At 39.3% G+C, this 14,084-nt stretch overlaps 1 protein-coding gene across 1 annotated transcript in view; it reads left to right on the forward strand.

Moving 5' to 3' along the window:
• Positions 1 to 381: 381 nt before the first annotated feature.
• The window catches only part of LOC145981052 (protein Smaug homolog 1-like), an 80,402-nt gene continuing 66,699 nt past the window's right edge, over positions 382 to 14,084 (forward strand). Inside the window, exon 1 of the mRNA XM_083114155.1 lies at positions 382 to 532. The gene's annotated coding sequence lies outside the window, so the exon portion shown is untranslated. The remainder of the gene's footprint in view (positions 533 to 14,084) is intronic.

The raw sequence follows: 14,084 nt of genomic DNA on the forward strand, positions 1-14,084 counted from the left end.
GTAATATGCGAGTGAATATAATGATGACAATAAAATTTAACGTATTCTTCATTGCCTGTGGCGGCGATTAAGGGGGCGTGGGTTGGCAGTTGCCCCCCACTTTTGACCCCGCACTATGCTAAATCTTATCTACAAAGTGAAATATACTGGTTTTGGAACCCAATCGCCGCCACTGTGCATTGCAAAGAACACCTTATTTTATTAGTAAACATCTACGTTTGGAGATTGACTAGTACGTTAATGCCATCTGGCGGCGTATTGATGTGTACAGATGTTATGTCGGTACGCAAGTGCCATCTAGGAGAGTGTTCTGCAACTTGATGGTGGCAACATACCAGAGGCCGCAGCGCTTTCCCTTCCATATTATTTTGTGTGGTTGTGGGTTGATCAGTGGTAGTAGTGGTGTAGATGCGTTTACGTGATGTGTGACACTTGCACTGTTTTGATGTGAGAGAGCTAGTCCTACTGACTGCGAGCTGGGGTGAGCAGAGTTGTGCTGGTGTTATGTGAGCTCTAAGGTGCCTTTTATGTTGTAAGTATGCAATACATTTGTATTTTTTAGAATTTTTCAGTCACGTATGCTGATTTGAATGTCCTTAGTATAGGAGTTTGCAAGAATGGAATGATCTTGGAGAGTATCTCTGAAACGCCAGATAGCTCTTAAATTATTCTAGACGGAGAAAATCAGACGAATCTGCTGTTATTCAAAATGTCTAGAACGTTTCAACCGAGTTGAGGAATTACGCTAAGTCGTTCTCGTCCAATAATAAACTACAACTACATATTAACAGCAAAGCGAATGTAGAAGCTCGGTAGCCGCACAAGGTGATCGGAGGTCATGAAGTATTTATCGAATACCATGGGCTCGTTTAATGTTTGGGGAAAAGTAAATGATACAGAATGACATTCTCATAAGTTAATCAATATAGCGTTATTGCTAATAGGACACTATTCATCTGCACTTGCAATTATTGCATGGCATTTCATTGATAAATATAACAGGAGGTAAGACGCAAAAGAATAAGCGATAACAATCAAGGGACTAGTGTTTCAGCTGTTCAGGTATGTATAAGCTGTAATGATAACGGTAGAAGTTTTCTCCCCGTGGGTGGGGAATAATGTACTGCGTAATATTGACCATTCAACTTCATCATATGCTGCTGCAAGATTAGGAGAATCTTGTCCATGCCAGTGCAGGATAGTTTTCATGTCCGGCAGAAGGCTACTTTTATGGTTCAGAACGGATTTTTGTATTCAGCATTGTGAGCTATCCATAAATTACGTATATTTTTAGACCCATTTTGTATGACTCGTCTTATTGAAATTCATGTAGGATATAGTGTACCTTGAAGTTCCATGTGGCATATAGTTGACAGATTTATATTTGACAGTTCGATATTTGTGAAAACGATAGACCAATATTTATATCGTGTTGAAGTTCATGAAGCTTGTTATAGGTTGAACTCAAGCTCGATATATAGTTGGGGTAATCACACATAGCTTTAGAAGAGAGTAAAATATTGTATCCTACGTGAATTATAACAAATGTATTATTTGTGCATGAGCATGTACTGGCTACATGAGCCTTCCAAAACATATAGTTCTTATAAATATATAATTTAAAAGTTCGTTGAAAGAAGTATTTTTCTTATACTAGTTTGTTGAAATTCCCTGCAATTGCATGTTGGAAATATTCTGCTAACAATTAGCTTTATTTGAGATACACAATCACACCACCAAATTAATTTGACAACAGTGATGCATAATCTTTAGAAATCTAACTACCTTCAATGCATACTTATTTATCCTAGTATGTCATCTGACATACATCTCCGGTCTAGTTGGCTGCACTTTTTAACACTCAGTGCAGTGCAGGTGTATCCAGTGTCAGGGTGGTGCAAGGAAATTATGTTCAACCAACTAGACTGAAAGCGGTGTTCAAATTCAGAATATTCAACAATGCCTGTCTGCTGCTTTTAATGGTAATTTGATTAGTTAGCATGCACCACGTGACCATACACTAAACATCCACCGGTCCGAAAGGTAGTGCAGACACCAAATACACTAGTTGACTCCAAATCAACGAACTAGACGACTCGGTGTTGCACCGTGCAACCAACTAGATGCTTCGGTGCAAAGAGAGTCAAAAAGTGCAGCCAACTAGATGGGGCTATTAAAACACACCTTGCTCTGAAGCCATATGAACAAAAGATGGTCACTACAAAATTACATTTTAATAGTTGCAATTCCTCATTTTTAATTGCATGCAAAAGAAATTGTGTTTTGGGTGGGTTGATGCATTCTTTTGGAAGATGTTAGTCGAGGGAGTGGATTGTGTTGAGTTCAGAATGAAAGATATAGAGTAGAAACACGTGCAAGTGGAATTGATGCCACCACATGCAAAGTATCGTGGACGCCATACATTTTTTCCAATTAAAAATCATTCAAGCAAAGCTGACGCGTTGTTCCATCATTTTCTTTGGATGTTGAAATAATATAAATATGTGAAAGCTTATGTTGTGTACCAGAAACATAAATACAACACATGCACGTATTCATATATTTATTTTATTACAATTAATGATCATTGTAAATCTAGATGTAACTCGATTACTTTAAAAAAGTTACTTTCCAAATTCTACAAGTAATTAATGGTTTTGAATATTGATTTTACAGCTAGCTTGTGCAGTATATTATCAGTGCACTGCAATAAACCAGTATGTTCTTAAAAAGTATTGTGGTGTACGAAGCAAGTGAAAGCACTACATGAATCAATTCTTAGTTCAAAACACTGTGTTACAAGTTCTGGAGGAGCACATGTTGTAATAATAATAATCCTTTACGCTACAGCCCATGAAGGGCTTTGGCTTACCTACAGACTCCCTCCCACGCTTTCCTTCGTCAGCTCTGGGCCTCCTCGATGGCGCAGTGGTAGCATCCTCGCCTTGTAATCAAGGGGTCCCGGGTTCGATACCCGGTGGAGGGACATAGTGGTTCGGATCCCACTTTAAAATGTAGGTCCAGTCCCGATTAGCCTTACTGTGCATAAAGTGGACTAAAAACCCCAACTCAATCCAATCCAATCCTTCGTCAGCTCTAAGCGTGGAGATCATCAACCAGACGTATCCCCACCCATTGTAGTAGGTCTCCATGACCGGATTACGCTTACTCATTCGAAGCTCCCCAATTTCTTCACGATGGTGGGTTGCCACCAGCCCTATACACAGGTCGAAATTTCCTGAGACTGAACCCGGGATTGAACCCATGCCATCCTGCAGTAGCCATCCAAAGCAAGGTGCCTAGTCTGCACGGCCACGAAGGAGGACCACACCTGGTGTAAGATGCTCCAAATCCTACTGTGCTAAATTTGGATTGTGTTGGTTTCTTCACACCTCATCTGTTTCATCATTCATCCTCATCACTACCATATAGTGAAGCAGGGAAGTGATGAGAGCTCAAATATATGCATTGTTCATGATGTAGCTAACTCTGGTATGTGGGATTAATGACTCGTGAAATTCATTACGTACAATTTTTAGTACGTTGTGTTGTGCTTCCAATTATGCAGTAATTTTTACATGAGGGATGTAGTTAGAATAATGATTATGATGTGGGGAAAAGTTTGAAACTTGGAGATATCTGGCCAAATGTGCCGGTTACTGGGACCGACGGGTAAAGGAAGCCGTAGCCATTTCATGGGAAAGCACCAATCTCAACAGGGACGGGGGACTCCTCCGTAAAAGCAAGACACCAGCCAATGAGAACACCAGGATCCAGAGCGAGCCAATAGGAACACAAGAGTCCAAACTCCACCACATTATACCCATGTATATTAACCTACACTGGTCTCCACTTTTACATTCCCTGAAGATGAGAGCAATGTGTGCCCTCGGAACATTGGAAGCTAACTCCAATTTAACCTGGCTGGTAATCCGAGAACACTTGTTCGAATCACGTCACCAGGAAAGCTAAAATTCCTATTTTTGGAGATATTAATTTGCATGTTTTTGAGTTGCCGAAGTTATTACTTTGTGAGAATTATGAAACTTAGATTATACAAGTGTCTGTGCTTTTAAGTTGCTGGAGTCTGAAACATTTTGACACATGTAGAACATTATATATGCTTGCTATTAGCAATGTAAACCTGTTTATAAAACTGTAAGCAAGCTGTACCAAGTAGCCTGGAGAGTGTCTCATATTTCTCATCGTTCTGGTAGAATTTGGACTTCATACAGTTGATGGCACAGCTTTCAAATTATCTATACCTAAGCTGATCTTCCTGTCTGTTGTGTTTGATCACAAGAAAGAAAATAGAGCTACTGTCATATTTTATGCCAAAGACGTTTTAATGTATCCTGGAAGCTATAAATGAAAATGTTTTGATGTTTTTTTGATTATATAGCCATGTCCGTGGAAGGGTTGTTAGCACAGTGTGCTTTGATGCCAGGGGTCCCAGGTTCGAATCCCAGTCTGGGCATGGGTGTTTTTGTGAGTGTCTCTTCAGCACTTTCATAATATCATCACTCATCACAATTAGCCAAAAGTGGCAGAAAAGCAGCCGTAAATTACAACAATTAATTTTGTATTATATGATGTGAATTGGTCCCCCAAGGAAGCACAGTAATTTGATCAAACAATCTTAACTTTTGTGGCACGCATATATGTAAAATTGATTGCAAGAATTTTATTGCTGTACATGGGTGATCACTCTGTTCAGTGGTGTGCCCAAGGTGGGGTTGGTGGGGGTTATACCCCCCCCCCCTTTGGCCCAGTGTTCCTAAAAAAGGAACATCAAACGCAGGAAAAGATGGCAAAATGAGGGCTGATTACTAAAAAATGTATTCCTAACCCCCTCCTTTCGAAAATCCTGGGCACGCCACTGACTCTGGTGTTTTCAGTCAGCAGCATGGTGTGCATTTGAGCATTCTAAGCAGTAACATGCCCAGTCAGTATTTTTGTAAAGAGTGGGGGGAGGGGTACATGTATTTTTTTAGTAGTCTGCCCTCATTTTGCCATCTTTTTCTGCTTTTGTCGTTAATTTTTTGTATTTAATACTGGGCGGGGGGGGGGGCGTATGACTCCTACCACCCCACCCTTGCACACACCACTGACTGTAAGCAATGCTACAAATAAGCAGTGGCGTCTCGTGCAGTTCACAATACTGTACTGAATGCAGATTTACTCCTCTCCCTTGTAACTTCATCTTCAATTGAAAAAGTGAGAATAACAGTTCAATTTATTTTCAACTATTTTCCCCCAAAATCACACCCTATTTGAAGTAAAACAAGAAGGCCCCAGGGAAATTGGCCCCCTCCCCCTTAAAATCTGCCAGGTTTAGGGAATTCTCGCTAAAGTTTGCAACTATGTAGCACAGACCTTTTCGAGTACCCCTAGACATGCCTTGTATATGCTGCACTCTGGTGCCGGAAGTAAGAAGTATTCCCGCTTGCATCAGTGTTCGCACAGCGAAGTGAACATCTTCGGGGTATAGTGGCCAACAGCCCCTTAGCTGTCAGATCTATGCAACACGCACAGTAATTGTGTTAACACCCTCTGTAGAACACCATGGGAGTAAGTGTTACCAACTATCTAGAAAACTTATCAGACGTGAAAGATGTCGTGGCAGAGTAAATTGTGTGTATATACTTGTACATCAAACATAGTATTTTATCGAATTATTATATGTACGTTTGTGCATTTAATATTAATATAAGGCATATACATGAGTGTTCACCTCCTCATGCAAACATTATCAAGCGACGTGCCTGCAAATAAGGTGTCCCATGCATAATGCCACAGGGCAAAATTTAACACATTCGAATATTAACCAGCTGGCTAGCTTGTTTTTGGCCTAGGATTCAATATCGTGAACAGGTGCCATGGTAGGACACATGTGAGCAATGCATGTCACTCTGACCAAATACAATAGTCGTCATTCATTTCTGCTAGCCATCATATCACACTGCATGTGACTGTAACCTGCCATCTACTCTTTTACACTTGAGTTTTTAGTGATTTGTTCAATATTTCGGCAATGTGCTAGTCAGCAGAACATTATCATCAACTGAAAATGACTTTGTGATTGAAGACTTGTTTATAGTAAAATGGATTTTGTTCAATAAATATCACATTATTTCAAAGGAAGGACCAACTCTTTTAATTCCCACTCTTCTAACCATGACAAAGCATTGCAAGTGCTACTTAAGGAAAGTATCTACTGAGCTACTTTTAAAAGTAACATTCCAAAGACTGCTTGCAACATTGTTGGTCCCTCATGATAATGAAAAGTATGACTATAGTGACCACAGGCAAAAGGACCTGTGCAAAACCGAATATCCTGTTCATCGTACCCATGCATGTAGCAGATGGTGCAGGCTTCCTTATGAGCGGAGTTGAATGGATGGAGGGGAAGATGCACAAAAGCTTTTGGCCAAAAGTTCTTCTGTTTGTGTGACAAGATGATGATGCAACTCCCTTTCCCCACCCTTCACATACTTGAGGATTGGCTTTAAGCAGGGTTGTCATGTTTTAAATGTTTCAAACGAGACTTTGTTGTTGTTTTTTTTTACGAAAGTTTAAATCTGTGTTTTTAACATTTTTTTAGACTTGTTAAAAACAAGATTTTGGTATTTGATAGTCTATGGTTTCATGCAATCATCATTGCCGCGATTAGTTTAAAGCTGAAGAAAAGAGACAGTAAATATAAAAAGTATAAATGCTTCAGTGTGTATATCTTTAAAAGATATGATGATGATAATAATGAACCTAATTCATACACAAAAATTTAGTTACCAAGAGCATTCGACGCGTATTTTTTCTACAGTATTATTAATGAAAGTATAACAATAACAGGACGTGATCGACTGTATAGAATGTTCGTTAATATCTTCGCGACCACTGTACTAAATATCATATCAATTATCACATTCATAGAAATGCTTCATGTAAAAAGAATCAGACGTTGCAGCGAAAACTCCATTTACTTCCATTATAAGCAGACGAATACCATGCACAGAGACCAGCGCCTCTAGCGGTATCATATTAGAGTGGAACCAGCCAGAGCGCTCAGAACAACCGTGCCGTTTTCCACACTACGTTATTCAAGGCGCTGTACCTTAGTGTTGGGGGTTCATTGCAGCGATTGTTCGAACAATGCAATCTGGGCTTACGCAGCAACGAACGAATTATAAGCGGCACGCCTGTTATGTACTTATCTGCTAGATGTAAGACTTTTATTGTGAAGTTTTTAGAATAGTTTTAACTTAACTGTGGGACAGTGACGACAGAATTGTGTCTCAGTGAAATGGCAAAGCAAGGAAGATTTCATCAAAACAGATGATAAGATTATTCTCTGCACTTTACCTTCAAAAAATTGAAATGAAAGCACAATATCCCACAAAGTCCTGCTATGAATGAAACTTAACTCCTAAACTATATGACATAAATACATGCGGTTTTTTGCAGCGTGTTCTACAGTTCTCAAAGTTTTATTTACAATTACCAGACTCATCATACCACACACATTGTGCCTTCTCCTGTGGTGCCGTCATTGTCGCTCACAACATAATCTGCAAAAAATAAATAATAATAAAATACCAGTACTTATTAAAACTTTGAGAGCTGTAGAACACGTTGCAAAAAACCACATGTCTTTATCTCATATAGTTTAGGAGCTGTGTTTCATTGTAATGGTAGCAGGACTTTAACACGCTGTATACCATTCATATATAAAAAGGGATACATTAATACGAAATGTAATGTATTTTTTTTATATATGAATGGTATATAGTATTTTTAGTGGAGTGCAAAAAAACTTCCATTTTTTTCTTTTTTTGTTCTTTTTAGAGGATTTTTTCCCCCTTTGAAATCCGGTCTCTAACTTCGTATTAGATTACTTTCTACCATTGCAATGCGGGAGATGCCATCCCCACTTATCCATAATTCGACCAACCCTCCCCCCCTAGGCCCATAGCCAGGATTTTATTTCGGGAGGGGGTCATCCCCTTCTTTATCAGCAGCCGCCATCTAAAGGTAAAAAAGGGGGTAGAAGCCCTGAAAAATTAATTTCTAGGTACAGTAGAGCGTCGATTATCCGAAGTAATTGGGGGACATGGGTGTTCGGAAAACTGGTTTGTTCGGATAATCGAACTGTACATGTTTATTTGCCAAAAAGAAGTACTGTACAGTAAATTTATTCTTAAAAACAGGCATCTCTTTAAGTATGTATTACAAAGTAACGTACAAAGGCTACTTTAGTAGGAATATATAGTATGTGGTACAGTTTATTAAACAAAAATATGTACATATTACATACGCATTTTGCATGAACAATACACACAGTACACAAAATTAACGTTTAAAAAAATCCTTTATTTTGGTCTGTCTAAGCAAGCCTACACGCTTACGAGCAGCTAAGTCACGTACTTTTTTCATTACAGATATCTGAAAGTGAGCGAGTACACAGTTCGGTTAAGCGGTCGTTCGGTTGACCGACGTTCGGATAATCGACGCTCTACTGTATATTACAAGTTATTATACAAAACGTTTAATCCTGATAAGGAAGTAAAATTAATTATCACTAATATTATTTAAATTAGATATTTGTACTATTTCGGGGGGGCTTCAGCTCCCTTAGCCATCCCGCAGGCTACGTGCCTCCTCCCCCCCTCCAGCTGTATGGTGCAAGTGCAGTTTCGTGCCACGTCTTGCGCTTTGCTAAGATAATGACGATACACTTGTGCAGATAACCCAGTGGTTTCCAACGATCAAAATTCTGCATCCACGCGATTGGCGCATGCGAGGCGGACGATGAGTGTAGATGTTTGACAAAGTGCCCCTCTTCTTGATAACCGGAGCGCCGAGAACGTGGCGTCCCCGTGAAACGTTTATTTGCAGAGCTTACAAACTGTTTCCCCCTTCCGAGGTAGCTTTTTCTTCACCTTGACCTGAGCCGAGGTGAGTCGCGAAAGTTCCCGTGCCGCCGTGTTTTCAGGGCATAGTTTGCTGGCTTGCAAGCAATTGTTCGTTTGGCAGGCTGCCCCGAGTGTGTCCTGACCTTTCTTTGGGAGGACCTTAGTTTCTTTTCCGTTGTAACTAGTGTCTTTCTCATTCTTTTATACATAGTGATATTAATAATAATAATAATGATATGATATGCATTACTTTTCGCAGATATTGCCAATACTCATGTTTCATGTAAGTTCGAGCCGCCCATCCTGGCGGAGTAGTTATCACATCGCGCTACCGCGCCAGGGGTCCGGGTTCGAATCTCGGCCTGGCCATGGATGTTTGTGTGTTCATTCATAAATTTCATCATATCATCACTCATCCCCATCTTCGCAAATTAGCCAAAACTGGCACAAAAAAGCGAAGTAAAATCAAATCAATCAGTTTCTTGTAAGTTCGGCCGATATAAGTAAACCTCATATTATGCAGCTAACAATGAACAAGTGTTACTTAGTGTACTTCGGCGAGGATGAGTGATGATTAGATGAAATGGAAGAATGGGCACATACAGATGAACAGGGCAGAGCCTCGTTAGCTTTCAAGAACACTGTTCCACCCGTGGATAACATTGAAATTTTAACTCGTCCAAACCTTAACTGAGATTCAAACCCAAGGTTCTAACTTTTGCGGCGCCCCGACCTTGCAGGAAAGCCCAATTTCCATTGCGCGGCGCGTGGGAACATTGGATTAGAATTGGGGGCAACATTTTACAAATGCGTGGAATGCGCAGTTTCTACTCAAAACAATCCGTTCAACTTTCGTCTGTGGAATTATGCAGCGAAGGAATGTCATACGGTTTATCCCTGGCGCACATCCGTCTTAGCATCTCGTTTGGTTTCATTTGACTCTATACGCCATACCAGCAGTGGTGAGCCTGCTGATAAACACTTTATGAGTCACAATCTGTTGGCAAGATAATAGGAAGCACGTGCGTACTTTTCAGAATAATCCTTGAGGTATAGTGTACACTTAGCTATTGCTTGACCTTCCGGTGGGGTAAAGTTATTCCCTGTGTGTAATGGCACAAGGAGCCACGCACGTATCTAGAAATATATTTGGGGGGTCCGAACAAAGTGTGTCAAAATAATAATTGATAATGTTTGAATGAAAACAATTATATTTTTATTACATGAATAGGTAAACGGACGGTAGTATAAGAATTGTGATATAACAGCACGTATTCATTATCTAGCTTACGTTAAGGTCAGCAAAATTTGTATAGAGATAACTGTCTGGCAAGGAAATTAATGTCAAATAGATAAAGAATTGAATATTTATGAAATATCAAAAAAGGATGTTCGATCCAGTTGACAAGTAAAGTTCCTGGTAATATTTTATGCATGTTGTTGTAAGTAGTAATACATTTTGCATAAATCTTCTTTGATACTGCCCTTCAAAGTCTTATGATCCCAATATAATCCTTGCCTTCCAATAAGTTTGATGGAAATAAATAACTCTCTATTAAAGAAAAAGTATATTTTCATTATTTAATTTTAGTAATTTTATTATTTCATTATTTGATTTTTGTACTTAGTAAGTCTTTCGGGGGGTCCGGACCCCCCCTAAATACGTCATTGCCAGGATCATATATTCTTCGCTAAGTGCTAAGCCTGAAGTACAGAGACAGGGTTGTTAAAAAGGTCCAGGAATTTTAAATACCAGGTGGTTATAATTAAAGTGACGGTGTTCAGAGTGGTACAGCACGGGCTGTAATGAGAGTAGCAGTCTGAAACTTCGTAGATATGCTAATGAAGCAATGCGCTCGCAAATTATGAAAAAAAGAAGTTCCAATTCTCGCCACCAGGGTAAAAAATGGCGCTGTAAGCAGTCAAAACGTGGAATTTTTCGTAACTCTGACGTCAAAGTCGGTGACATTGCCTAACCATTGTGTGAACTCCCTGGTTGTTGTTGGTGACGCTTGTTGCTTTTTCCTTTAGTAATGTTCATGTAATTCGAATAGTGAAATTGTAGCGATATTTTATTACAAAGAGTATTGTTTTCTGCGATTTATAGTGTTTTTCCTGTAACTATACCAAGTTTTGACTGCTTACAGCGCCATTTTTTACCCTGGTGGCGAGAATTGGAACTTCTTTTTTTTTTTGCATAATTTAAATTGTTCGAGATAAAAGGTCCTGCTCCCGTTGCGGAACCCAATAGAACCTATTAGATTTAATGGGTTTTTACCTTTACGTAACAACCCTGGTATAAAGGCACCAGGAGCGTATATTCTAGACTAACTGCGAAGCCTGAAACACAGATACAGAGGAAAAATCGGATACAAAATGTTCACAAAATTAAATAAAAACACAAAAAAATATAACTAATAAAATTTATGTCATAACACAGATAAAACCAAATCTTAAACCTTATCATGAAAATGTTAGTTTTTAGTATTTTCCCGCCAGGTAGACAATTTCATGTCAACAATCCTGTTTCTTACATGTTTCCTTCACCCTTAAACACAGGTCCCCTATACTGTCTTCCTGCTTTTGATTGACGTTTTTCTTGTCCATGGATATGGGTGAACTGAAATAATTATTTCTAATATTAATTTGTGATTGCTTGTTTCGATTATTTTTTTTTAATGAGAGACTAATTGTTTCAATTTCAACATTTTATTATATTGTGAGCCCAGATCTTTGACTGGAAGTCACTGGGGGGTTAGGGAATGTAATCCCGGGATCTCGCTTCCTTTCTATCTTCCCGAAATTACAAGTAGTCCTGGATATTACAGATTGTTTTCATTTTGCATTCCATACATATTTCCCGTCTATATCCATCTATGCTTAGCGTAAGCTACTTTCTTCTTCCTGGTGTGATAAATTTCTTCAGTAATATTATTTATTATTATTTATTAATGCCTTGTTTTAAATGGCGGAGTTAAGGCCGTACAAAGCCTTTTCTTCCACTCAACCATACATTTAAAATTATACATTATTATATTATACACAAAGTACACGAAGTCATTTCACATAGGTCCACACACACATTCACTCATACACACAAGTCTTAAAGCCCTGAATATAACACACAAAATACAAAATATATAATACACAAAAAACTAAATATAGAATGAAAGAATGCAAAATTTAAAATTGTATTTAAGTAACTGCAAGGTATTTTAAGAATTCGTTCACTTGCACATGCTTTTTAGTCTGCTTGACAGGGGAAGATCTAACGACTACTCTGAAGAGAGTGGCGAACACGTCTGCTAAAGGAACCGACGGAGCTTACTGCTCTAGTGCTTTCTGGCAACTGATTCCATAGTCTTACAGCCGATACGGAGAAAGAGTTGGAGAAGAAGTTTGATCTGTGGACGGGGATAGAGAGAACTGAGGAGCTGCGTGATCTGGTGTCGCAATCGTGAAATTCGTGAAGAAATTGGAAGCGAGCGAGGAGATAGGAAGTTGACTTGAGGTTGAGAACTTTGTAAAGTAAAATCAGTGTGTGCAGCGTTCGTCTTTCTTGCATACGTAGCCACCCCAATTTGAGAAAATAAGGTGATAGATGGTCCCAATATTTTAAATTAAAAATGTATCGTAGGCAGGCATTTTGAACACTCTGCAGACGTCTAGCTGACTCACCTGTTAAGCCGGAATACGCTACGCTACTCTTTTTGTCTAAACTCGACTTATTACTACTGTAGTGGCAATAACCTTGACAATACAATGCGTTCGCTATATACGCTTTAACTAAACCGATTTCCGAGAAATGGCGGGCATGGCATGTGGTGCTGTATGGAAACATAGACGTGGGCAGCCTATTTTATTAGTAAGTGCCTTAGCGGGAGTTTCAGTTGCCTATCTGATCAATGTTAGCCTACTTCTCGAAACTCCATGTTCCTTTTTATAGTATGCAAGTATTCGTTATAACTTTAGCACAGGTTTTCCTATCACTGTGGCGATATTTTTTATAAATAAAGAAAGTAATGAAAATCAATATTGGTACAGAATAACCAACTGGAACAAATGTAATACGATACAAGGCAATATCTCTATATGTAATTTCAGCTATAGGTTCATTTTTCTACGTTTTTAAATGCGCATTACTTCATAAAATATAATATTGCACCTGGTTGCTTGATAGTTAATTTTCTGTGCGAATGATGAAGATTTTTTTCTGCTCCGTGATAACTGATTAAGTAACAATATCTCACTATTTTAGACAGAGGATGCATCTTAAAATAAAACTAAATATGTTACTTTTTTAAACACTTGTTTTAATGCCAGCTTCTATATTTTCTATTTTTTGAGGGCATATTAAGAGCTTCCCAGCCTAGTGCGCACGCTTATGTATGGAAACAAAAGGAAAAGTTAGGAAAATTTGTATGTGGAAAAAGAAACTCGGAAGATCCTTCATTGACATATGTTGAGTGTTTTCCCGCTGTTCTTCGACATTCAAATTAACTAACCAGTGGTGGCCAACCCGCACCGTGAACCTTTCTTTGTGTTCCCTCTTGACCAAAGTGTCCCGCGTGTTATGGGTTGGCCACCCCTGTAATAAATTGATGTGACCTTGGTTTTGCAGGGAACACGGAGGCTCAGTGACGGAGCGCAAGAGGTAAGGAATATGCCGAAGAGTTTGCCTCCTGCATTCTTGGTGGTTATCAAAGCATGCACCCCTATAGCTTCATTCGCCGCGGCCACTGCCTGGAAATGTGTCGACCACGTGTGTCGCTCCCCCCACTTGTTTCTTCTGCGTCTGTCAGTAGCTTCTCTGCCTCGATTAGAAGTTTCCTAGAGTTACATCGGGATGCAGGCCAGTGGCGTGCACAGCATGTTCGGAAGGGGAAGTCGTATAATTTTGATAGTAGTTAGCCCTCATTTGGCCATATTTTCCTGCCTAGACGTTCCTTTTAAGGAACAATGGAGGGGCATGGCATCCACCAACCCCCCCCCCCCTTGAGCACGCCACTGGTGCAGATTTTGTGAGTTTTAAGTTTGGCTGCTGGTACGGCTCTTCTTTCCAATGGAGAATGAAAATTGAATCAGCGACGGGCAGAAAACCTCCATGTTTCTCTTGCAGGTTCTGATTTGATTTTTGTTATTTATCGTAGCTTTTCTTCCCCTTTACTCAAA

Source organism: Lepisma saccharinum, chromosome 28 (genome assembly GCF_977018435.1).
Source record: "Lepisma saccharinum chromosome 28, izLepSacc3.1, whole genome shotgun sequence".
NCBI lineage: Eukaryota > Metazoa > Arthropoda > Insecta > Zygentoma > Lepismatidae > Lepisma > Lepisma saccharinum.